This window comes from Sus scrofa, chromosome 2 (genome assembly GCF_054392235.1).
Source record: "Sus scrofa isolate SSC_HxYL_T2T_F1_AM1 chromosome 2, Sscrofa_HxYL_maternal_Yorkshire_Landrace_v2.0, whole genome shotgun sequence".
NCBI classification, from domain to species: domain Eukaryota; kingdom Metazoa; phylum Chordata; class Mammalia; order Artiodactyla; family Suidae; genus Sus; species Sus scrofa.
The window spans coordinates 19868947-19893588 of record NC_139384.1 but is presented as its reverse complement, the minus strand read 5'-3'; positions in this window follow the sequence as shown (position 1 = coordinate 19893588).

Here is a 24642-nt window from a genome sequence, read left to right as displayed (position 1 = left end):
CTTAAAGCACTCTGGCTTTCAGCTGTGACCCTGGCACATGTTCTGATCCTGAGCTGACCGCGACACGGCCCACAGGACTGCCCCTCGGTCGGGACTGAGTCTGTGCTGGCACACTGCTCTCCCACAGCCCCTCCTGCCCCAGGCCACCTATGCCTCGGGCCACCCCTGGCATCATGGTCTGGCCTGACACCTTCCCCCTTCTGCAAAGAGCCAGCTTGGGCCCCCCCCTTCTTCCCTCACCATCCTCTGTCTGGGGAGCAGCGACACCACTTTGAGGTCTCACTTCAGGTCACCTCCCTGGCCAAACATTTTGCCCCAGTTCTCTCCCATGACAGTGGAATCCATCGTACTTTCCACGCCCTCCTCCGTTACCATGTATCTGCGTCTCTTGCTAGACTGAGAGCACCCTAAGGCCTCCAAAAACCCAGGACCTAGTTCAGGACCAGATTCAGAGTAGGTGGCCACGAAGTAGCTGCCGAAACGAACTTCTGAAGTGACCTTGCAGTGAGAGGTCGACATGACCTGGTGAGTGAGTTCTTCCAACCCACCCCAAAGCACTGTGAACTCAAGCCCTGGTCTGGACCGGAAGACCCTCCCATCGGCCCATCTTTCAGTGTCTATGGAATCCCAGCCTGACCCTTGGATGGGAAGAGACCCTGGGGTCCCAGGGACAGAACCCTGCAGACAGGACTGCACCAACCACCACCCACTTCAGCTCAGGGAGACAGAAAAGACACAGATCCAATGTCAGCATTTGTGTTACTGCCCCCACCCCGAGGGGCCAGCTAAATGCACAGAAGCTACAGTTCTCAGCACTTACCCACACTGCCATGGCGCCCCTGGCCCCTTGGGCTGGGCCTGCCTGCAGAGAGGGGTTAGCTGCCCTGTGCTTCCCGCTGGACTCTGTTTCCTTGCCCAGAAACGATCCGGCAGGAGGAAGGGGCAGGTGGAGAGGGAAGGAAGCCGGGGTTCCTACAAAAGCGATCCCCAGGACAAGATGCGGGGATGAGGCCGGAGTAAAAACCTGGCTGCGTCCCCGCACACAGGCTGCTTCCCAGAGAAGAGCCTGGGCAGCAGCTCTGGGAGTCCCACGGGTGACAGAGAAGAGCCCTAGATCCAGGCAGGAAGTGGGCACCGGTTTTTTCAAATGGACCATTCATTTATTCAACACCCAGCTAGAGGTCTGAGTCCCACCCCTGGAGAGGTCGCTGTCCCAGGGGACAGGCACTGCCCTAGAGGTAACTGTACCCAGCTTCCGGGGTGCAGAGCGGGGGCAGAGTCCTGCTGTGCTTTCAGGCAAAGAATACACAGCAGCCTGGGGGTGACTCGGGTCAGAGGTCCATGTGGCTGAGATCAGGGTTCTCTGGTGACCAGCATCAAGTGGGAGGAAGATTTTGTAAAAGCCAGAGAAAGAGGTCCGCTTACTTACGCCTGTGATGGCTCAGCCCTCTCACGCCGTTTGCATGGAAACCCTGCCCGGTGGCTTCCTCCATCCTCAGCAGGGGAATTGACAGGCTACCTTTACCTTATTAAAGTTTAAAAAGTACTTTTTGTATCTATGGGCACAGAAGACCCTCCCATCGGTCCATCCTTCGGTGTCTATGGAATCCCAGCCTGACACTTGGATGCGAAGTGTCCCTAGACTCTTCTCCCACTAGACACACCCCCAGGAGGAAAGTGCTAGTCTCCTTTAGTGGGGGGATTCATAACCTGAAGCTCAGACAGGCAAAAAAGTGGCTTCTCCAAAGCCAAACTGCCTGGCTTCACAGCTGGGACTCTGCTGAGTCCTCTTGCACGTTGAGATGAGTGGCCAAGCTGGGGTTTTGGAGGAACCGGGTTGGCCATCTGCGAGGGACTCCAGCTCCGGCATCCCGAAAGCCAGCTGCAGGTACCCAGGGAGGAGCCGAGTAGACACCACCTTAAGGAAGCCTTGTTCCCCGTGGGCTTGAGTTCTGACGAATCGTTAAGGGGTAGAGCAGAGAGCTGCTTGGTCTCCGCACTGCAGTCAAGAGGCACATCCTCGGAGACAGAAGACCCACCCTGTCCTCTCCAGGGCTGGGTCACATAGCCAGTGCTGGAATCGCTTCTGAGGGCCCCAAAGGGAGCACCAGCCCTCACCATTCACCAGGGGCCTGGGGAGGCCCTGCACTGTGTCAGGAAAGGCGGATGTGAACACCAGGTTAAGCCTCAAAGAATAGGATGCAGTGGGTGGGCCACTGCAGGTGGAGGGGACAGACAGTAAAATCAAAGGCAAGGAGATGGCTGGAAAGCCCCACCTCCCCTGGCCTAGGGGCCCCAGGCAAGAGGAGAAAGGAAGAAATCCAAGCTATGGTTGGGGTAGTGAAGACAGGGGGGAGGAGGAGAGGACAGCCCCTAGGATGGGTCTAATGGCTCCAGAGAGAACGATGGATGCTGGAGGAGCATACACAGTGGACTGGGCGCGAAGGTCACGGTCAGGTTCAGGGAGTGGAGCAGTGGGTGAGACCAGGGGCCTCGTACAGACACTCAGGGCCTCCTTTCGCACGTACACAGGCTCTGCTGCCTCCTCTATGTTCCAGGAAGGCTTGCTCTGGCTTCCACTGGCTTCCCGTCCCACGTAATCTCCTGAGCTTTTCCAGGTCATTCCGCCCAGCCCCACAGTGAGCCCTCCCTGCTCTTGTCCCTTCTACTTAAGGAGCCAGAGAAAACAGCTTCAACCTCTCAGTCCCCCTGGACGGGGAAGCCCGTGAGGAGAGTGTGGCAGAGGGAACCACATGTAAATCTGAGAACCAACGAACCCAAACCAACAGAAACTCAACCAGACCAACATAAGTGAGTTTTAGGAAAGTGGAGTCAAGCAGGTGTTTCTAGCAGGATTTCCCAGTGTCTTTCATGCACGGGTGTGCGTGGTGGCTCTCTAAGAGGGACAAATAATTCGCAGGATTTTCCAAACTTTTTCACCAAGGAACACCTTTATCACAGCAGATTTCTAGGACTAAGGTTTCATGAACCATGCTTTGGAAAACACACATCTAGACCTAAGCTGTCCAATTTCCAGGTCAAGCAGTTAATCTCGCAAGGAGTTCCGCCATCAAGTGGGAAATAGGAGTCCCACCAAACGGCAGGCCAGAGGTGGAGGGTCTAAGTCCACCACTCTCTCTCAGGAGTCATTTCCCTGTCCACTCTGCTGTCACCTGGGGCTCTTGCAAGGCTCAGGGGAATATGTAAAGCCCCTCTTACCCTACAGTTCTGCAAACTTAAGGACCCAAAGCGCAAACCCCCTAGGGAGGGAAGACACACTTGACCATATGATTCTATGTGTAAAAGCTCTTGGCAAGTTTCAAAGAACTTATCTGTTGTACAAAGCAAGATACACCTGTTCAAGGTAAAGATGAAACGATGGAAGAAAAGCAAAGATGAAAAAGAGCTGCAGTGTGGGGAGTGAAGGGTGGCTGGGCAGCAGAAAGCTGATGGGAGCCAGGAGTCCTGGGTCTGGATGTGTCTGCCCCTAATCCCCTGTGGCCACCCACGGTCAAGTCCTTCTTCTTCCTCCATACACAACAGGGTAGGAGAGAGGATCTCTGAGGTCTTCCAAGCCCTAGAGCCAGAACTGAAGCCACTGGGACCGCTCTGGGGAGTCCATCTCCCCAGAGGATCTGTTCAGGTGACTGCCTGCAAGGTACAGGGGTGGGGGGAGAACAAAATTGTGTCCAAGGAGAAGTCCCCCACCCCACCCTGGGGTGGCTGAAGAAGCTGAATAGGTCCCCACTATGAACTTGGCCAAGGGTTGAAGGGGAGCCATGCATCAGGAAGCAGATAAATGCAGAGAGAGCCAGAGCAGCCCCCCCTGCCCACATCTAAGAGTCCCACTCCCTCTGTTCAAACTCCAGCATCTCCCTACGGCATGGCGAGATGACCAAAGGTAGCCAGGTAGGTGGAAGCCAAGTTTCAGCCTGGTTTGCTGTAGGATCTTTGAGGGAAATAGGTCCCCAGGGTACGAGATGTCACAGAGTCAGGCGTGATGGGCAAGGGAGCCGAGGGCTCCTGGGTCTGCAGGGTAGGGGCCGTGCGCATGCTCGTGCAGAGGGCTGCCGTCAGCCCCACTCAAGTACTGCTTTTCCGATTCTTCACAAGGAGGTTCATATTCCACTTGCAGCAACGTCTACAATTAACTGCTGGGGAGGCTGAGGGACAGTCCTAAAAGGCACGCCATCCTTTTTGCATAACAAAGCGGCCCGCTGGACTTGAGCCCTGTGGGGGGTGCAGGTGTGCACGCACAGCAACTGCCAGTGCATACCTGTGTACACCCGTGTTCTGCAGAGAGACACTCCCCAGCCCAAGGCTTGCACGAGGAGGGTGAGCGTGTGGCAATGAGGTCAGGAGATTGACTGACCGTGGTTGTCTGGCGCTTGATGACTACGTCTGGGGACATAGGGGTGCTGACAGTGTCGGCTACTCTGCAAGTGTGCAGACTCAGTGACAAGGCAGTCTATGATGGGGTCTCCAGGGCTGTGGGGAAGCTCTTGTCTGCACAGCGCATGTAGACAGGAGACTGGGAGGGTCTGCTTGGGGTGCAGGGGCTACCAGCCCCCGAGTGTCTGGGGGCTGCTGGATGGGGGTGTGGGAGAGCGTCTGTGAATCCAGCTGCCCACGAAAGGGGTGGGTGTGCATACACACACGGACGTTTGAGTGTGCTGGTAGCTGCAGCCCAGGATTCTAATTCTAGGTCCACCTTTGTACTCACTCACTCTAGGACTTAAGCTGAATCACTTCCCCTTAAAGGGGAAGGGTGGGCAAAACTGTCTTGAGTTCTGCAGTCTGATCCCCTGAAGTGTGTGTGGTGGGGACAGGTGGATGCGGCCCCACCAGGTTGGGGCCTTGTCCCCCACCCCTGCCACAGCAGCCTCCCCCGCCCCCCACGCCCCCCGCAGTGGGACCCAGCGCTCTGTGGGATTTCATTGAGGGCCCTTGCAATGCTCAGGGAACACACAGCCCTCACCTGCTCAGCCCCAGCAAAGGGGACTGCGTTTGGGTGCAGAAGGGCCAGGGATGGGGGTTGGAAAGTGAGAGCTGAGACCTGGGATCAGCTTCCCCAGCACCACATCCAACTCCTAACAGCATCCTATGGGCCACTGGCCAGGCTCCGGGCAAGCTTCTCAGCTATGGGGCATTAGCCCCATGCCCACCACTCAAGTTAGCCTGGCTCAGCATGGTCAGTCCCCTGCACTTCCTGAGCGCCCAGACTGCCTACCTCGGGGACTGGGAGAGGCGCCAAACTGTAAAGGGAGGAAGGGCTGAACTACAAGCATCCTGAGCTCCCCTGCACACACCCTCGGTTGAGGTTATGACCAAGGGGCAGTACGCTCCAGTGATCCCCTTTCTTCAACCATCTTTTCTTCCCTCATTTCGGTTTTGTTTTTTTTTTTTTTAAACCAGAAAGAGTTTAATTGAGTCTCCTTAGGGAGATGCAGCTCCATCTAATTCAGCTCTTAATTAACCCAGCACACCCCAAAGAGGCTGCAGAACTGCTTGTAAATTAAATATGAAAAGCATTATTTATCTAGGAACAGCCTTCTAACGGCTCTGACTCTGACGTTTATAGTTACTAATGAAGATGGATCTGGAGGGAGAGAGAAGAGTCTACTGCCTGGAAGAGAATGAAGCCCTCGGGCCTCGCGAGGGTCTTCTGGGGCACGGAGCGGGTAGTCATCGCGGCCCAAGGGCTGTGCCCGCCAGTCCTTGCTTCTCCAGATGTCAGGGAGGAGGAACAGCACAGGCTCAGGGGTCCTGCCTGTTGGACCAGGCCCTCTCTCAGCAGCCTCCAGACCACACTCGCTGCCCCCTTTTTTATTTCCATCCGCTCATTCTGACCTCAGCCTCAACTCACGGCTTAACCACGCTCCATCTTGCTCCGCCCTGGCCCTGTCTCCATCCTACCCCCCCAGAGCCTTCGGCTCTGGGCTGTTGCGGGCTGAGGCCACACCTCCAAAATGCGACTCCCTCCTCTCCCTCTAAGTGGCCTCTGGTAGCCATCAGGAGACTCTCACCTTGGCTTTCGAGGGGCAAAAGATGCTTCTTTCTCTATGTGCTTAGCCAGAACCAACCAGAAGCCAAACGACATCCAGAGTCCTGAGGGTCCGGAACAGGAGGCAGTTGTAATTTGATTGGTTACAATTTCTCTGCCATGACCCCCGACCTCATCAATCACTGAAGGGTGAGCCTGGGCCACTGTGCCTTACTCATCTTGATAAGCCAAGTGCAGTGCCTGCCAGGTAAGTGCCACACCTTTGTTTATGGAATTGTTGAATTTGCAAAAACAGACGGAGGAAAGGACGACGAGGGAAGGGGGAGCAGCTGAAACCAACTGTAGTAATAACTGTAATTTTTCCTGCAGTTACTATGACTTCAATTCTCTGCGAGTTCCCTTCCTTCTCAGGGGCCTTCCCTTGAGAGTCCTGACCTCACACCATATCCATGGTCCCAGTTTAGCCCAGGAGTGGAAGTTCAACTTCCCTTTCTTGGAAAACTACAGGAAGGAGGGTTTAAATTGCAGGTGATGTCATCAACTTCTCTCTGGCTGAGGCCGTGTCCTCTTTTCGGCCCCTTTGGCCCCTGGAGAATGAAGAGTGACTGCAATTTCTAAGCTCTGCCAGGTAACAGACCTCTCCTTACCCAGGTGATTATTCAAATGGCACCTGCTGAGCCACCCCCTCTGGGCCAGGTGCAGTGCTAGACACAGTGGGGAACATGACTCAGGGGCTCTGTCCCTCCAAAGCTTCCAGTTCAGTCAAGAAAAACATTAAGAGAAACAAAAGCAGCATCTCAAAATGCCCCCACAGTTCTCCATGAGGTGTGTTCGCTTTCATCGCAATGAGTCAATAAACCCAACTTTGTTCAACTATGGCTGTGTTGGGGAGAGGGTATTAAGAGACAGAGAGGTTCCAGGAAGATCCAACCAAAGCGCTCACTCCCTTGGCCCGAACCCTGGACTCCATAATAGGGCACATGTCTGAGACTCCTGGGTCTTCACCCAGGCGAGGTTCCACTCAAGCAGCCTCTGCATGACCTGCCAACTCAGAGGTTTGGCTTCCTGGTACTCTAGAATAGCTGGACAAAAACAGCCTTGGCACCTTGAAGGACCTCATCAATTACTGGTACCAACCAACACAGCCGTAAAACGCCAAGATGTGGATCATTAGGCTTGTGTTTCCCAGCTGCGTAGACAAACATCACCAAAGTCCTGGACATCCATTCCCCCCGAAGACTGAGGATGCTTCGAAAACCCCAAGGAAAATCTGACTGCAGAAGAGGAGCTTCTGCCTGAGACAACAGACAAGCTGCTGCCTGCAGAAGTGGATAACTTCCTCTTGCGACTACAAAATGATGCATTTTGATTCTGCAGAGCCTTTTTCTTTCTCTTTTCCGCTACTCTTGTCTACTCCACTACTGTCCTTGGTCACTTTCCATGAACCAACTAAAAGATTTCTCCACATGACCTCCCCTGTCTAAATCCTGTTATCTTTGACCCCCCTGGGGCCTTCCACCCCTTTAAGAAAAAAAAAAAAAAAAGAGTTTCCTGGCGGTCTAGCAGTTAAGGATTCAGCATTGTCAGATTCCATCCCTGGCCCAGGAACTTCTGCATGCTTACCAGGGCAGCCCGATACATGAATAAACAAGCAAATATATAGTTGTTTTTTTTTAAAGAAAACTCTCTAGTGTTTTTTTGTCTCAACTGTCAACTACTGCCAACAAATTGATGACAAACATTTAATAACTGTTCCTTTAAATACTTCAGAAGGTAGGTTTCCTTCCAAAAGTCCTTCTGATACTTAAGTTTCTTTCATATAATTAAGCTCAATTTTTTTAAAAAAATGGATGTTGATCTCCATGTCAAAAATATGCTCTTGTTTAGGTCATTATAACCCCATCGGCAAAATTAGCCCATCAGAAATGGAAATAAAATCGGGAATATTCTTGCTACAGCATTTTTTTTCCTCTTCAGAGACACTCCATCCTGTTTTCTGTTTTGCAGAAACTCTTTAACTCCACTCAGGAAAGCTTCCGACCCTGAAGGCAAAAAAAAAAAAAGAAAAGAAAAAGAAAAAAGAAAAACTGGCTCGCTCCTGCTGGAATAAATGACATTGCCAATATGGTCTGTGTACCACTGTGATACTGCTTTTCATGTGGACATCAGGCTTATACCACCTGCCACACGTGAACTTTTCCTCTGTTTCCAGGACAAATTTGCAGAGACTTTCAGATGTTTAAAATTACCACTCTTCCAGGGGATCATGTTCCTCTGAAAAGAATGTCCAAAAACTTCCCAAAAGAGGCACACACAGACTACCTGAGGGAGCTGCCAAAGGGCACAGTGGATTCGCTGGTTGGACCTACCAGGCAAGGGGCAGTGCCCACAGAGGGGACACTTCACCTGGAAAAGATGGTCCAAAATGTCCCCCTGACCCTAGGAAATGTCATAACTGATACAACTTCTGCTCTGGAAGCCAAACCAAGCATCCCAATGAAAACGTATTAGCTAGAGTCGTCATGAATGATCACCTGGTGCTTCATTTCTCCTTAGAGAGCCCGAAGGAACCTACACCAGAGCAGACCCTTCTTGCTGCACCTCTATAAAGCCACATGCTCAGGGAGAGCAATCTAGAAGTAGACTAAAAGAAAAAGTCGCTCAGCTCTCTAGAAAAAAAAAGTTGGATTTGGAGCATGTTTTTTATCCCCTGGATTTGATCATTCCGGCCCCTGTCTTCAGGATCAATTACAAGGACCAATAACAAGTTTTGTTTCTGGTCACTCACTGCCAGCACTGTTACAGCTGCCTGGTGTATTCTGCTCAGAGTATTTAAAGCTGCCGTGCAACCCTCGTCACATCAGAAGTTGAAGAAACGTCCCCTGCCACTAAGAAGCAGGGGAGACCAGCTCCTGCCCAACTACAGACTACCCTCTGTAAACAATGTTCTAATCCACAAAATTTGGGCAGTAGCGAAGACCTGAAAATCATCAATGAATACCTTGCGGGCTGACTTCGCCCTTGGCCAAAAGAGAGGACAAGACGGGAGAAGCAGCCCCTGAGAGGTCCTGACTTGGTACTCTCACTTAGCCCTTGCTATTCTCTAAGCCACAGCAAGGACCAGACATCCTCCTCTCTGGCTAATGCGCGTGACTTCTGCTTCTTTGCCAATTATGGGCTGAGTCTCACTTCATGCCTCCTGCCTCCTAGGAAAGATTAAGATACCGATCATAGAATGAACACGTCTCCTGACAGCATCCGACCCAGAGCAAAGCCCTGCTTCCGTGAATCTTCCTCTTCCCCAAATCACTTAAACAGCCCCGAATCCTAGAACAATCACTCCTAACGCCCTCCGAGCCTGCCCGTGTTCCCCAGGAGATGTATTTCTCCTTTGTTGCAACGAGCCAATAAACCAAGTTGGTTCAACTGGAGATGTGTTTCTGGTGACCTTTGGCTGGAGGGCACTGACATGTGTATTAGCAACCTGACAGGAGGCAGAGGTGGTACATGCGAAGAAACAACCTCTGCTCAAGGGGAAATGCTATTACTGTAAAGAGGACTCGTTAAGCACTGTGCATGAAAGTGGCAGTTTGTAAGCATTTCTGGAGCTGATCATTCATGTTGTGGCAGGAGCAAGTTTTTGTGTTTGTTTTTTCAGAAGTGGGAAACGAGGCTGAACTACATGAGCACAATCCAGACAGCCAAGGAGACATGTCTTGGCCAGCAGGATAATTAGGGACCCAGACATGAGGAAGAGGAAGGTATTGTCAGTGTTGACACTCTTCAACTGGCCACAGAAGGAGAGGGAGCCTAGGGAAGCTCTTGGAAGGAGGTCATGCAGAGAGCAATGCCTGGGACCGCTTGGGAGGGCTTGGGTCACAGATAAGACAGACCATGTTGAGCCCGGGGGCTCAGGAAACAAGGCTGCCTACTGCTCTCTCACTGGTCTGACCTTGGTACCCGTCAGCTGGGGCATCTCTGCAAATGACCTGCAGCCCTTCTGCCACGTCACTTGCTTGTCTGTCCCTCGCTGCTGCCAAAGGGGGGACACCCCTTGCCCTGCCCCACCCCACCTCCACCTCATAGAGACAGTGTCTGGGAAGGAGGCTGGAGGACTCCAGGCTGGTCAAGCAGTAACAAGTGTACCACCAAAAGCACGAGAGGGCACATTTGAAAAGAAAGAAAAAAGTTCTTATGGTTAAAAAAAAAAAAAATGTGGAACACGTTTTGTGGGCAATAATGCTCTCCACAGCATCAAAAGAACAAATCAAATCACCCAAACAGAAAGCCCTCCTCTCCCGGCAGAGAAGAACGCAACTCACTGAACGCACAAAAACATGTGGGCACTGCACCTGTCTGGCATCCTCTGCTGAGCTGGACCCACCCAACGTTCCTTCCCAGCCTTCACCTTTACTCTGCCAGAGCCTAAATACCAATGCCATAGCCAAGGGCTTCTGTACTTCATTATAAAATGACCTTGACCTAGAACGAGGTCTCCTTTTACAAATGTCTTGTTTTACAAATGAGGACCCCAAGGCCTAGCAAGACGATGTAACTATTGACCACTGAGAATCTATCCATAGAGTCTTTAACTCTGGGTCCATTGTATGTTTGTTGGTTTCCAACAACATCGACCAGGCAATTATAGTTTCTAAAATCTTCGCTGCCTAGATTGGGATGAGCTTCCCTCCTCAACATGTTACAGCAAGGTTGGACCACCTTGGGTGAGACACAGCTTGAAGCCTAGGGAAGCAGTCTCAGTAGCCAAGGCCTTTGCCATTAAGAACATGTCAGAGGCTGCACACATTTTGACCTAGACCAAGACTATTATAGCCCAGGACCCAGCTGCCTTTTTTCCTTTCCTATAACATGCATTATGGATACATAATTACGGTAATCAAGCAACTAAACCATTGGGTGGGCCAGAGCCCTTCTCCAGAGATTTGAAAAGTTCTGATGATTCCTGCCTTACAGGCATTTAAAATCCTTATAAGCCCACACTAGCCTGGAATTGTTTTTCCATGCCACAGCACTGTTGCAGATACCTTTCATAGCTGTTGATCACCTCATTGCAGAATTTATTTTTCAAAGCTCAGTCTGACTCTGGCAGGAGGCTGAGGTGTCCCCTCTGAAATTTTGGGACAGTCGGGGAGCCACAATGTTTTAATTCCCAGGTGGTTTTTCTGGAAGCATCTAGCAGATCTCAGTTTGCCTTTCTAGATGGTAGTTTGAAAAGCTCAAACTCATATTTCGTTGGTGTCGTTGTTGCTATTCCTAATACTAGACAGAACTAAAAGGCTACAGGGACTTTCTATTAAAGCCACCTTTTAAAATTGAGTTTGGGCCTCATTCTTAGTAGTAGAATCAAGATGGTGCCTTCGCAGCCTTGCAACGTGTGCGGCTTCAGCAGCATCTAACTCCCCACTTCCTGCGAGGAGGCTGAACTTGGACTCACATCCACCTAACAGGATGGGGCCTCACTCTTTTGTTTGTGTGTTTAGGGCCGCACTGCAGCATGTGGAAGTTCCCAAGCTAGGGGCCCAATCAGAGCTGTAGCCACCAGCCTACGCCACAGCCACAGCAACGCGGGATTCAAGCCCCATCTGTGACCTACACCACAGCACACGGCAACGCCAGATCCTTAACCCACTGGCGAGGCCAGGGATCAAACCTGCGTCCTCATGGAGGCTAGTTAGGTTCGTTAACCACTGAGCCACGATGGGAACTCCGGCCTCACTCTTTCTCAGGAGGTGGAGCAGAGGTAGCCCTCAAATGCAAAGTCACCAGCAGGTGGATTTAACCTGACTTATGGGCCCCATGTGTTTCCATCAGCCAACTTCTCTTCTTCACCTTGGCTGAGGCCGGTCCTTTGGGGCCTGTTTTCCCATCCGCGTAAGAGACGACGAGTTGATCCAGACCACACCGTCTCCAGGTTCTCTCCCGGCTGTGTGATATCATGACATGGATTAAGAGAGGCGAGATGAGGAGCTCAAGAGCGGCAGAGCAACGAGAGATCCTTTCTGTCAGATTGTGGTCTGCCACGCATCTTGGTGTCCCCCCACCCCATAGCCGCAGGCAATTCAAACCCTCGGCACCTCTTGCCAAGATTGCCGCCGTGGTCCCCTAAGCAACTCAGGCTATATGGATTTCCACCATCCCACCACCCAGCTGAAGGTTCCTTCAGGAGCTGCCACTGGCTTCAGAACCCGAGCTCTCAGGAAGGAAGCACACCCTTAGGGACGTGGCCTCTGCCCGCCTCTTTGGGCTCACAGCTTGCTCTGCTCCTTTCGATGCCAGGCTTCAGAGTTTGCACCTTGATTTCTGAGTCTCATTCTCTGTCTGTCTCTCTGACCGTCTCCCTCTGCCACCTCTTTCCATCTCTCTCTCTCTCTCTCTCTCTCTCCCATTACCTGGGAACCTCCATATGCCATGAGTGCGGTCCTTAAAGGACAAAAGACAGTAAATTAATAAATAATAAAATAAATAAAATAAAATAAAATCATTTCCTGCAGTGGCCCTCAGCCCCTGCAGCAACTCATCCTCTGCATTAATAAACAAACCCCTCGTGCTTATGCATAAGATGAAGGTCCCCAACGCACTTTTTTTTTTTATTGTCTTTTTAGGGCTGTACCTGTGGCATATGGAAGTTCCCAGGCTAGGGGTCAAATCAGAACTATAGCTGCCAGCCCACACCACAGCCACAGCAATGCCAGATCCTTAACCCACTGGGCGAGGCCAAGGATCGAACCTGCATCCTCATGGATACTAGTCAGATTCAGATTCGTTTCCGCTGAGCCACGACAGGAACTCCCCCAAAGCACTTTTAATCACATCATATCCCTACTGAAACTTCTGGAGGGATTTCTCTTGAGTAGGTTTGAAGTCTGGTCTTGCTGCTAACTAGCTGTGTGACCTTGGGCAAGTCCCTTGACCTCCACGAGGCTTAGCTCAACCTCTGTGGGCCCTCTCTGGAAAATAGTCTAAAATCCTCAGCACGGCAGCCCAGGCCTGTCCCAGACCGGTACCACCCACTCTCTAGCCCGTTCTCCTGCAGCTCTCAGCTCGAAGCCCATGCTTGCTGTCTGTCCATCTCTTCCAGGATTTGTCCCATTCTGAGTCACATTCAAGTTATTTGGCACATGTCTGTCTGTCTCCCAGCTATCTCCAAACTCCTTGGGGGCAGAGAGTCTCTGTAGCCCCTAGAGTACCCAGCCCAAGGCTTGACACGATAGGTAAACAAATGTTAGATTGTCTATGAGATGAGACGGGACCAAATGTTGACTTGAATAAATACCCATCATTCCTTCCAGGAGGCTGCCGGCTGTCTTCCCCCCAACAACCTGTCCACAGCTTCTAGAGTCAGGCTTCTCCAGCGTGGTCCAGGGAACACCCAGCAAGCTTGCCATGAAAGGGGCACGTTCTCAGACTCCACCCAGACCTATGGAGTCACAACCTCCCTAGAGGGCTGCCTCCTCGGGGGCTCCCCTCCGCAGACCCTGGAGCAGGGCCCTTTCCCAAGAAGATGCTCCCCTAAGCAGCCTGGGGTGGAAATGGGGCGAAGGGGGCGGGGCTGCCACTCTGTGCCTGTTTACGGTCCCCGAGAGTCCCTGGTACTCATCTTCGTCTTCTGCTAACCAGGTCCTGAAGACAAAGGAGCTGCTTCTCTGTCCCATCCTCAACCCGCACCACCACCCACCCCCACCACCACTACCACTAGCACGGCCCTGGACCAGCCAGCCTTTCTCCTCTTTTTGCCTCCCTCCTGCTTCCCATTAGCCCAGTGGGCCTGGGGGCTGCTCCTGCCTTCAGTCAGCCTCCCCCTCCCTCCCCAAGGCCCCATATCTCTTCTTCCACTGAACTGAAATGTCTTCCTCCTCCCCCAGACAAAGAAAGAAGTGACTCTTTAGCTCCTCGCTGCCCTGCCCACCCGCATGCTAATGTGTTTTACAGAATCAACGTGAGAAGCATTTCCAGCCACACGCTTTCTATCATACCTAATTAAACCTCCGCTGCCCACCCACACGGCCCCCCTCCCTCTGGATGCAGGGCCTCGTGACACCTCTTATGCCAAGGGTCTGTGCTTGCGGGGACCCCATCACGGGTCTGGGAATACAAAGGCCTAGGCTGCTACAAGTCCCAGGGCCTTTGGGGGAAGCCGGGCTTCCCACGTGGGTCTCTGAAGAACAAAGGATTTGGACCAATCTCAGGGAAACCTGTGAATCTAAGACTCCAGGATTAGAGAACTTTAATGCTCTAAGATGTACTGGTCCAGGACACAGGGCTGCAGGGTGAGAAGATCAAAGACGAGTCACTCTGGTCACAAAGGCAAGATCCCCAAAGCCCAGAGATGTCACCTCGATGGTAGCTCTCATGTCTCCGTTTTCACATTTAAGCAGATGCTACCCTGAGGAGAAGCTGTAGGGCTGGAATAACCCAGGCGGGGGCAGAGTATTTGCTGCAAGAAGCAAGTACTCAACCAGAGTGGGGGAATCATAGCAAATGCTCACACAGCATTTACTCGGAGGCAGGCAACATTCTGAGCCCTTTACATGGATTAACTCATTTACTCTCTCCCGCCCAGCCAATAGGTAGGCACTGTTATTATCCCCATTTTACAGATGAGCAAACAGGTGCAGGAAGGGAAAATAATTTGCATAGGGTCACAGAGCTGGTGGTGGCAGAGTCAGGATTCGAACCTGGGGCGCATCCATGAATCCACACTCTCAACCACAACAGTTCAACAGTTATCCCCCTCCTCACACCCTCAGAGGGAAGTCGCTCCATCTTTCGCCTTCACAGGGTAGCAGAGGCCGGCAACACGGCTTGCACGGCAGCCATGGAAGGTGTCGTGTCTTTGATGTCTAGAATCCAGTGGCCTTCCTTCAATGAGACCAAATGTTGACTTGTGCATGTTTCAAAAATGGATATCATAGGACCTTAGCCCTGGGCAATATTGCCAGGAAAAAGCCCTTTGGTGCGCTCACCTTCCCTCACTCTTTCTTCCTGGCACCTGTTCTCGCCTCCTCACCACCTCCCCCACCCCCACTGGTACCTGGGCTGAAAAGCGCAGAGTTCAGAGACAAAAGACCTGCATTTGAGTCCCATTCCGTCGCCTACCAGGACCTTAATTCTCCAAGCCTCTTGGGTCAAGAGGCAATACAGTCAAGTGACTAGCCTGTGGGCTTGAGAAAGCCACCTGCTGTCCCCTGTGAATCTGTGTCACACACTCTCGTGCTTGGCTTCCCGGGGTGTGAAGGGGGCCTTTGCTGGGTTGTCGGGAGGGTGGCCTCTGGAAAGCTCCCAGTGGGTGCAGAGCCCAGCGCCAGGGTAGGCAGGTTATTTGCAGGCTGGGCAGGTCAAGGAGCACCCTCGGGAGTGTGAGCTCACTGCACATCACGGATGAAGTAGCCTCTTCCCGAGGGGGGATGTGATGCCCAGAATCAAAGGGGGTTCCATCTGAGAAAAAGCCAGGGCCCAGCTGCCAGTGGCCAAGGATCCCTTGCTCAGACCTAAATCCCTTCTCCACACCCTTCCGTCACCTTCCTCCCTTGCCCTGGGGACTCCAACTCATCAGCACACTCCCGTATTATGGAAAAGTGCCTTCGCACGGAAGCTGCCACGACAGTGACAACCTGGGACACAAGCTCCAGGAAACCAGGATGCCCTCCCCTCCCCCAGCACCCACAGGTGCCCCTTCTTACCTTTGCCCACATGGCCTGGAATGCCTGTTCTCAAATCTCTTCAACTCAAACCCCTGCTCCTCCTTCAACGCCCTACTGGAATCTCACTGCTCTCTCATGGGAAGAATCTCCCAGGCTGGAGAGAACCACCTGCCCTTTTAAAGCCACGATTATTCTGCAGTTCTGTCCTAGGAATCTGGGGACCTGCCGGTGGCCCATCAGGTTATTTGCTTCTTTAAGAGAAACCATGTCACACACCTTTCCTAAACCTGCTCATAATCCAGCCCGAGGCCTGAACACATAGTAGTCACTCAATACACTCTTGATAAATGAACGGGGAGGAACAAAAGAACAGACGCACTCACAGGCTCTGGTCAAACAACACGGAAATAGCAAATGGCAAAGGTTTATTTTCCTGGCGAACCTGGACTGGGGTACTTCTTTGCGCCAAGGACTCCTGGGCCCTTTCACAGTCACCTGTACCCTCCTGCCCCTTGGCTCTGGACCCCAAGACTCTTGCTACGAACGTGTATCTCCCTCCCCAGAAGACAGCCTGCGCCTCCCTGTTGACTTGTAACCAGAGTCTGATAGAGGCAAGAGGGGGGCTTTGCTCCTTAGAAGGATTGAGAAAGAGCCTCCCATTACAGCATGGGATGGGGTGAAGCATGTGCCCTTTGCCTCGCCATGGTCCATCTTCGCAGTCAGACTTGAGAGTTTTGTGCCTGCCAGGGGCCCTGAGCAGTTGGTGTTACAGCATATTAACCCATATATATTAACACGTGCACACACACGTATATATCACACACATATATTAACACATATAAAACATATATATATATATATACACACACATATAACCCACATTTACAGAATGTGGTGAAAAGAAGCCACTTCATCCAAAAGTCAGACAGGTAGTCACCTCGCTATGGTGGCTTTTGGTTTTGTTGATTTGGGGATTTGGGGGGGGGAGTTGAAGAGTGTCTCAAAAGTGTCTCCCCCCGTCTTTGCTAAAGGAAGGACAGGCACAGGAAAGCACTGGACACCTCAGATAAAAAAGGGTGGCGAAGCCTTTTTGTAGTTTTGTCTGAGCTAGCCTTGCAGGCTGATCTCTGAACTGGGGTTCACCCTCGGTTAGGTAGAAAACACTGCCAGGCAGAAACAAACGGAGGGAATAATTATCCACAACACAGACACAGAGTTATGCACTGAGAGGTTCATTATAGTGTAATTTACATTGATGAAAAACTGTGAAAACGTAATAACTGTCTGATAAAAGTTGAATGGTCAAATAACAAGTCCTTAGGAGAGATTATTATTGATACTCTATTTGAAGAGTCTATAATGGCATAGGGAAATGCTAGAAAGAGAGAAAACGTAGCATACCACTATATCCGCAGCACATACAGGCTCAACGGTGTGAAGCCCCAGATCAGAAAAAAGAAACCAGACCAAGTGCTGTGTTATCTCCAGGCAGGAGGGTTCTGAGTTTATTCGCTTATGTATTTTTTCTGTGTGCACTTTCCCAAGTGTCCTATAACGAGCGTATCTTCCCCCTGAAGTAAGGGAATCGTATAAAAAGGAAGCAAAGGGGAGATATAGGGAGGAGGAAAAAAGGGAAGAGAAGAAGGAAGCTGGGCGAGGACCCGGGCTGAGGAAGAACAAAGGCATCGTCCCAGCCCCGCTGAGCTGGGGCACAGGGACTGGCTGCATCTCAGCCCCCCGCCCAGTCCCCAGTCTAGAGCAGAGGCGAAGGGGGTAGGGTGGGGGCAACAGGAGCCTTGGGCTTCCACTTTGTGGGCCACAGCCTTTGTGCCCTAGCATCTCTTCTTTGTCACGTGCTGCGACGAGAATGCCATCTGTCACCTGGAGCCGGTTCCCAGCTGAGCAGAGCAGGTCCCTAAGGAGGAGCCCTGATTCTTTATAACCGCATATATGCCCCCATCTTGCAGTCCTGTCGTCCCATTCCTAGGCCCCCACGCCTCCCAGGCAGGGCAGCTCAGGCCCCCTTGCCACCTGGAATAAGCAGCCTCTGGTCCAAAAAGCTCCCAAGCTCACCCCTCCCTCTGTCTTCTTCCCCGCTTGGCTCCCTGGCCCAGGTCTTTAACCTTTTCCTTTTTTTTTTTTTTTTTTTTTTTTCTTTACTCTAAGTTTTTTGGTTTGTTTTGTTGTTGTTTTTTTTTTTTTTCTTTTTTCTTTTTTTTCTTCTTTTCCCCCCTACCCTGGGCTCAGTTCCTCTGGGGTGGCTCCCAGCTGCCTCTCCCCTTCTAGCTCCTTCTTCCAGTTCCCAGCAGGCCAGCCAGGGTTTAGTGAATCGGCTATCTCTCAGCACCACCTGCTGCCCATTCTAGCCTCCTCCATGGTCCCCTTTCAATTTCTAGAGTCCCCGGGGGCCTGGCTCCTTATCACCCTGTATCCATCTGGCGCCTGTCTTTGCAAAGCAGGAACTAAGGAGTTAGAACATGCGACTTTGCCCTTATCTCCAGCCTCTTTTGCTAAAACCAGAACATGTTGGAGCTGGAATAGACCTCAGGGCCAGCCCCCTGTGCCTGCCCCTGCCCCCTATCCTGCTCCTCCCAAGACTTGGGGCAAAGACAGAAACCAGGGGCCTTCTCTGGCTCCCACAGGATCCAGCCTGCTCTCTGCGAAAGTCTAAGGTCCAGGATGCCCAGGGAGGGCAGACAGAACCACCCACTCTGCACAGATAGGTCGCAAGCATTGCCACTGAGGGTATAAAGATGTCCCAAATCCCAGGATGAAACTCCAGGTGCCAAGTTGATCCATAAGACACCACCCACCCAGAACCTCTCTCCAACCCAGAGTCACCAGGGCCAACCTGAGGCCCTCATCCTCTCCCAGTACCGCCCTTTGGGAGACATCACCCCTTCCAAAGGAATAAGAGACTTGGACACGGACATCGCCTGTAACAGTCTGGGCTGGCTCTAGAGGATACCTGGACTACGAATGTTCAAGAGTCCTAGAAAGTTCTCACACAATCACGCATGGCACAACTGCAGCTCTTTTCAGGGCAAGGGGCCCCAGCCTGCACCCTCAGTCCCTCTGCTCAGGAGACCCACCTGGAGTCCCAGGCCAGGAGGAGCCCCAGAGAAGGAGAGGGGTCCTCCAAGGAGAGGCGCCGTGTTTTCCCCCCACCGCCTCTTCCGTTCTTCTCCCCCCCCCACCCCACACCCGCCCCAAGGACATCCCTCCTGTCCTCTGCTTTGTCCTCAGTCAGTCCCAGAGGAGCAAGGCCCCTGATGGGACCGTAGTTCCACTGGAACAATAAACTTAGTGAGGAGACACGTGCTGATGTCCTGTTCTCACCAGATCGCACATGGTTGCACTGGCCCAACTGAGGCAAGCTGTCACCACAGTTCAACCCCGGTCATGCCGTCTCTTCCTGGCAATCCAGGAGTCTAAGAGTAAAGAACAAGAAGGGCAAGCCCATGGAACGCCAATGGATCGTCTGGAATCTGAAATGCCTATCCCAGAAAAACAGGAGCTTGCAGGCACTCCAAGTTTGGAGACGTGGACAATTAAAGAGAAAGAAGAGGATAAAGAGAAGGAAGACGAGCAAGATGGAAAATAGGCCCGGGCAGTTTCCTGAGCAGGACCGCCAGTCGTCGGGTCACACCTGGTGGCAGCGTCCAATCCAGGCTCCGAGAGCCACTTCCTCTCCGCTCCGCCACCGCAGCCTGGAAAATGGAAAGAGCTTTAGAGCCAGCCAGCCCTTGGTTCCCGGACTGACTCCCCTGCTTCCTAGCTGTGTGATCTTGAGCAAATGACTTAAATTCTCTGAGCCTCAGTCTTGCCATCTGTAACTGGGAGGTACTGATACCTCAAAGCACTTTGTGAGAGCAAAATAAAATGGAATGTCAGTAAAAGCCCCAGAACACTTTGTGGCTGGTAGCAAATGACCAATAAAAAGGCAGGTTTGCAGAACACACCCGATCTTCTCAGGCTGCAGAGCCATTTGGCCACTTGCCTCTCTTTAATGCAAACAAAGATTTTCTGAGCGGCAAAGGCTTCTGAGGACAGTTCATTCCCTCACTCCTTCATTCATTCATTCATTCTTTTATTCAGTCCTGGTTCACTGAGGGCCCCCCACGCGTCACGCCACGGGAGTATAATGATTAACAAGACAAAGTAGCGGCTCTTATTCTAACCGCAGAGGAGAGACAATAAACAGGTGAATAGACAAAATGCCAAGTAGAGATAAGAGCTGTTTTTAAAAAAACAAAGCGCGGTGTAGAGAGAGGAGGCCTGTTTTCCATGGAATGACCGGGGAAGGCATCTCTGCAAAGACGGACCTTCCCAGACATCCGAAGACGTGAAGTGGCCAGTTGTGAGGTTATCTGGGGGAGACAGCATCCCAGAGGGGCAACAGTCACCCAAAGACCTCGAGGCAGTAGCCTGCCTGGGGAAGAGGAGCCGACATCAGGGGGCCTGGGTTTCGCGCATAAGGAGGAGCGCCCCTATCCATCAGGGAGAACCATGAAAGGCTCGGAGACCAAGGCTTTGAGATTGACCTTCAACAACAGGCAGCATTTGAACAGGCACTGACTGGGAGAAAAACAACGGCAGGTAGAGCCCTTCATCCTTTGGGCTTTTGGAATCCAGCTCCATCCCTCCACCCTTGTGCTAAGAGGAATCACAGCTCAGAGAAGGGCTTGCTGGTCACACCACCATTCGTAGTAAAATCAGAACAGAGCCTGCTCTCTAGACACCCCGTCAAAGGCTTTGTAACCGGGCTTGTCCCTGGGAGTCAGAACATGTGTGTGTCAGCTCCCTGGGCAGACGCCCGTTTCTCACCAACCCCAGGGCTCTCATGGGGCCAGCACAGGCCAAGGGGGCTGCCCAGGAGTTCCGACCAACCCTTGCTCCATCTCTGTGGGGGTTTTCTGAGCATACCAGCTGCCAAACTGCCAGGCACGGTGTTGCAACTCTGCAGAAGTGCCACATGCGGTGATTAATACCTTATCTCCTAGCAAGTAATTATAATTAGTGCAGACTAGGAAATCAGGCATTATTAGGAAGAATTAGCTATTTATTTTCATTTTACGCTCTGCTCCCCACCGCCCCACCTCCCACATCCCCCGCCCTCTCCGGTTTCCCAGATTCAGGTCGGAGGTGGAGGAGAGGTAAGAGCTGGGCCAAAACTTCCTTCATATCATAAACGTGTGGCAACAATAAGGGCCAGGCCTGAATAAGGTGGGAGAAAGACAAGGATTGCAGCAGTTCCTGTTTTCAGGGAGCTCGTACTCTAGTGGGACGCGCGCAGCACAGGCAGTTGCAGTGATGGCAGTAAACAGAAGCTACGGCGGTGGCCCAGGAGAAGGAGCGCCTTCTGCCTGGCAGTCAAGGAAGGCTTCCAGAGGAGGTAGCATTTGAGCTGGGCCTGGAAGGATGGGCAGCAATATTCAAGGTAAGCCTGCAGGGAAAAGGCATTCCGGAAGCAGCTCTAAGATGCAAAAGAAATGACCAAAGAGCAAAGCGTGTAAAAAGGAGGATGAGCCACGAGAAGCCTGGGCAGGGAGGCAGGAGCCATTGGCTCTTAACCCACACCTCAGAGACATGGGGGGCCTGAAAAAGAAGGTGAAGGAAGACCCCGAGCTGGGTGAGATTCCAAGCCAGCCCCAGGAGGAGAGCCCCAGTAGCAAATGTCTTGGGATCAGGAAAGATGAAGACGAGTCCAAGAGCAGGGGATGGGCTTCGGGGGAGGAGAGTGCCAAGAGACCCAGGTCTGAAGGGGCAGCAGGCACAGCACTGCTGGCTCCTGTTACACTCCTATCCCAGGAGAACTTGAGGACACCCACCAGGGTTCCGTCCAAGGGAGCAATAGCTGGGGACATTTTGCTTGAGGGCAAGATGAAGAGTAGAATCAGAAATGATGGCGGGTCCTTACATAGACTGTGAACTCCAGGAGAGCAAAGGCGGCATGCTCTGTACACTCGATAAGATATTTGATGATTAGGTGGCGACGGCTTGAATCAACAAATTCTGGCAGCACGTGGAGAATGGATGGCAGCAGATGGAGACTAGAGGAAGGGGGGCCACCAGGGGAGCTATTGCAATTCTCCAGGAGGCAGATGAGACAAAGGTAACGACAAGACCCAAGGGACATCCCTGGTCCTACTTAGCAGGAAGATGCCTGGGTCATCCCTGGGGAAGAGAAAGGATTTGGGAAAAAATCTGAAGAAAGGACCAGCAGAGAAGCCCCAAAGAACTAATCAAACTGCCCCCAAAGGTCCAGAGGCCTCATCCCCTGCTGCTTTGTCTCAGGAAAGTACAAACAGGAGAGTCGCTCCCCCAGTGGTCACCGCGATTGCCTTCCGGGGGAGAACACGGTCTCCAAGTCTCTAATCCTAATCACGGGAGATTAGAGAAGGAGCCTAATCCAGCAGGCAAGCTTCAGGCAGCCGGACCCCAAGCGAAAAATCAGGGTCCCGAGAGCAAGGAGGTGTGTGACGAGCCTAGGAGACAGCGGCAGGGCCCAAGGACTAAAGGAGGGCAGGGCAGATGTCCCTCAAGCCTGTAGGCATAACATCTAGTTGCAGGAGCTCTTGCGGGAGATTCTGCCATCTTGGCAGCCAGAAGTGGTCAGGCCTGCCCTACCTGACCAAGCTCTCTGGATCCAAACAGCCTCCTCCCAGCTTGGAGGATCAGCGCATCCCCAAGGTCTTAGGACCAGGAAGCGCTTCTCATTGCTGATGTCACTCCCTTGAGATCAGATGCAAGACCTGGTTCTAAGGACTCCTGGAATTCCCACCCCAGGATACCCAGCCTTCAACACAGGCTTTTGAACCCGTTTGGAGTTTTGTGAAGCAGTCTTCCTCTGGTCTCAGCAGCAACCTAGTCCACTTGAGTACAGCTTAACCCACGCGTCGCCCTCACCAAGCATCTGAGACCTTATTTCGCAGATATCTAGCTCTAGCACTTCAAGCTAAGTCTTATCCCCATTTTTCAAATGAAGAAGCAGGCTCAGAGAAGTGAAATGAACTCTGTCCAACACCACACAGAGGCACTCAGGGTTCAAACCCAGACCTGATTAACTCCAACATCAGACATCAGATGCCTTGGTCTGGTCCTGACTACCTCAGTTGAAACATGAGGTGCAATGAAAACTCAAAAGTCTATTCTGGATGAACATTATACGGGCAACATCGAATTGGCTCGTGAAAAAGAAAATTTGCTTTTTTTGAGTAGCCACCACATGCCAAAATGTTGCCCTAGCCATTCAGTATGCTTTGTTTCAGTGTCAATCCCTTCATTCTGAAGGCCTCCATTCAGCATTTGAGTTCAGCCCATTTTGAACTCAGGTCCCGCCTCCCCCTTACTCCTCCACACTCATGAAAATCTGTTTTCTCTGGTCCACTCTGCTCCTCCAACCAGACCAACCTGGAGCTGTTCCTGAGAACCACCGGCCCCCAGCTACAAAGAAAATATTGACTCTGCCTGCTCCAGACCCAGGCTGAGCTACACAACGAACCAGCTGGACACTGATCTCCTCTTACAGTGGTATTCCTGCAAGGGACCCTCGTTTGTTCTCCTGTCTACAGTTCTCTCTTACAAATTCCCTCTAACAACCTGGTAATGGAGAGCAAGAACATCACCCAGTGGCATGAGTCAGACTGAGATGAGAAATGCACAAACCCAAAAGAAAAAAAAAAAGAAATTTAAAGAGGGAGTGACCGAAAGGCAGCAACAGCGTTAATGGGTGTAGAAGTCCCCCCAGTCCCCATGCTCTAGGTCCCCCTCCCAGGACCTGCTGAGCCAACTGACTACAAAACAACCTAGAGAAAGCTGGCTCCCAACTGAAAACCCCAAGCAAGTCAGCCCCCTTAGAGAATGAATGACTTGACTTGGCAACCAGAAAGAGGCGCCACCCCCAAAATGCTGCTGTGTAAATTGGGGCAGCACATGTAGGTCAAGTAAGCCTTAAATTCTTCCTCCACAGCTCAAAATAATAAGCCGAGCCCTCTCTACCTTACAGGGTTATTTTGAGGATCCAGTGAGATCTCGGATACGAAAATGCTCTGGATATTGTGAGAGGAAGATGGGCAGGAGGAAAGCCATGGGCTGTGTAAATCAATAGGGGATATATCTGAGCTCCAGCAAGGCCATGAGGTACCCCTGCCATCTTGCCAGGTAGTAGTCATTTTGAACACATACAGGGTACCGGCCGTGCCTTAGGGCAGAAGCGCCAGTGTGGGGAAGAGGGGTTCCCAGTTGCATGCTTCAGTATTGGTGGGGTGAGAGTGACATGCCAAAAAGGCCATTCCACTCAACACCCCTAGAAGACTAAGTAGTAGGACTTGACAGAGCACGTGCTCTGAAGCCAGATAGACTTAGAGTGCTAGTGAGGCTACCTGCTTAGATTTTTGTCTTCCCTGAGCCTCATGTGCACCAGGAGGACAGGCTATCTAATGCATAGGATCACTGCAAATTGTTAGGATTGTGTTTTAAAAAAAGGGGGGGGATGTAAAGTGCCTAACAGAAATGTATTTGTTCCTATTATTAGTAATAATGAGATACTCTCCCCCCCTTGGCCACTACCTCATTCCTAAAGTAGTGAGGAGACAGCACTGAACAGCTATTAATGAGCAATCCACAAGCCACCTTACAACAGGCAGCCAGTGGGCCCTCAACAAGCTCACTAAGCATGAAATTGAGCACGAATATTTCTATGTCTGCTTGAATGCTAATGAGTAATGAGGCTCTAACTAGGAAAGAAAGTTTATCTGCGGGGTTCCCGTGTTGATGGTGGGGTAGAAGGGCAGCTGGGAGGCTAATGCTCAGATCCAAAAAGCCTAAGGTTTCTCTGGTAGCGTCCAAACAGGTAAGTCCCCTGAGCCCACTGAACACTCCTTTCCAGCCCAGGATTAAATGCTCCACTAACTCAGACTCGACCACATCCAAGGAAATCCTGGCCTTCTAGGTTTGGAAGGGTAAGGGCCGATG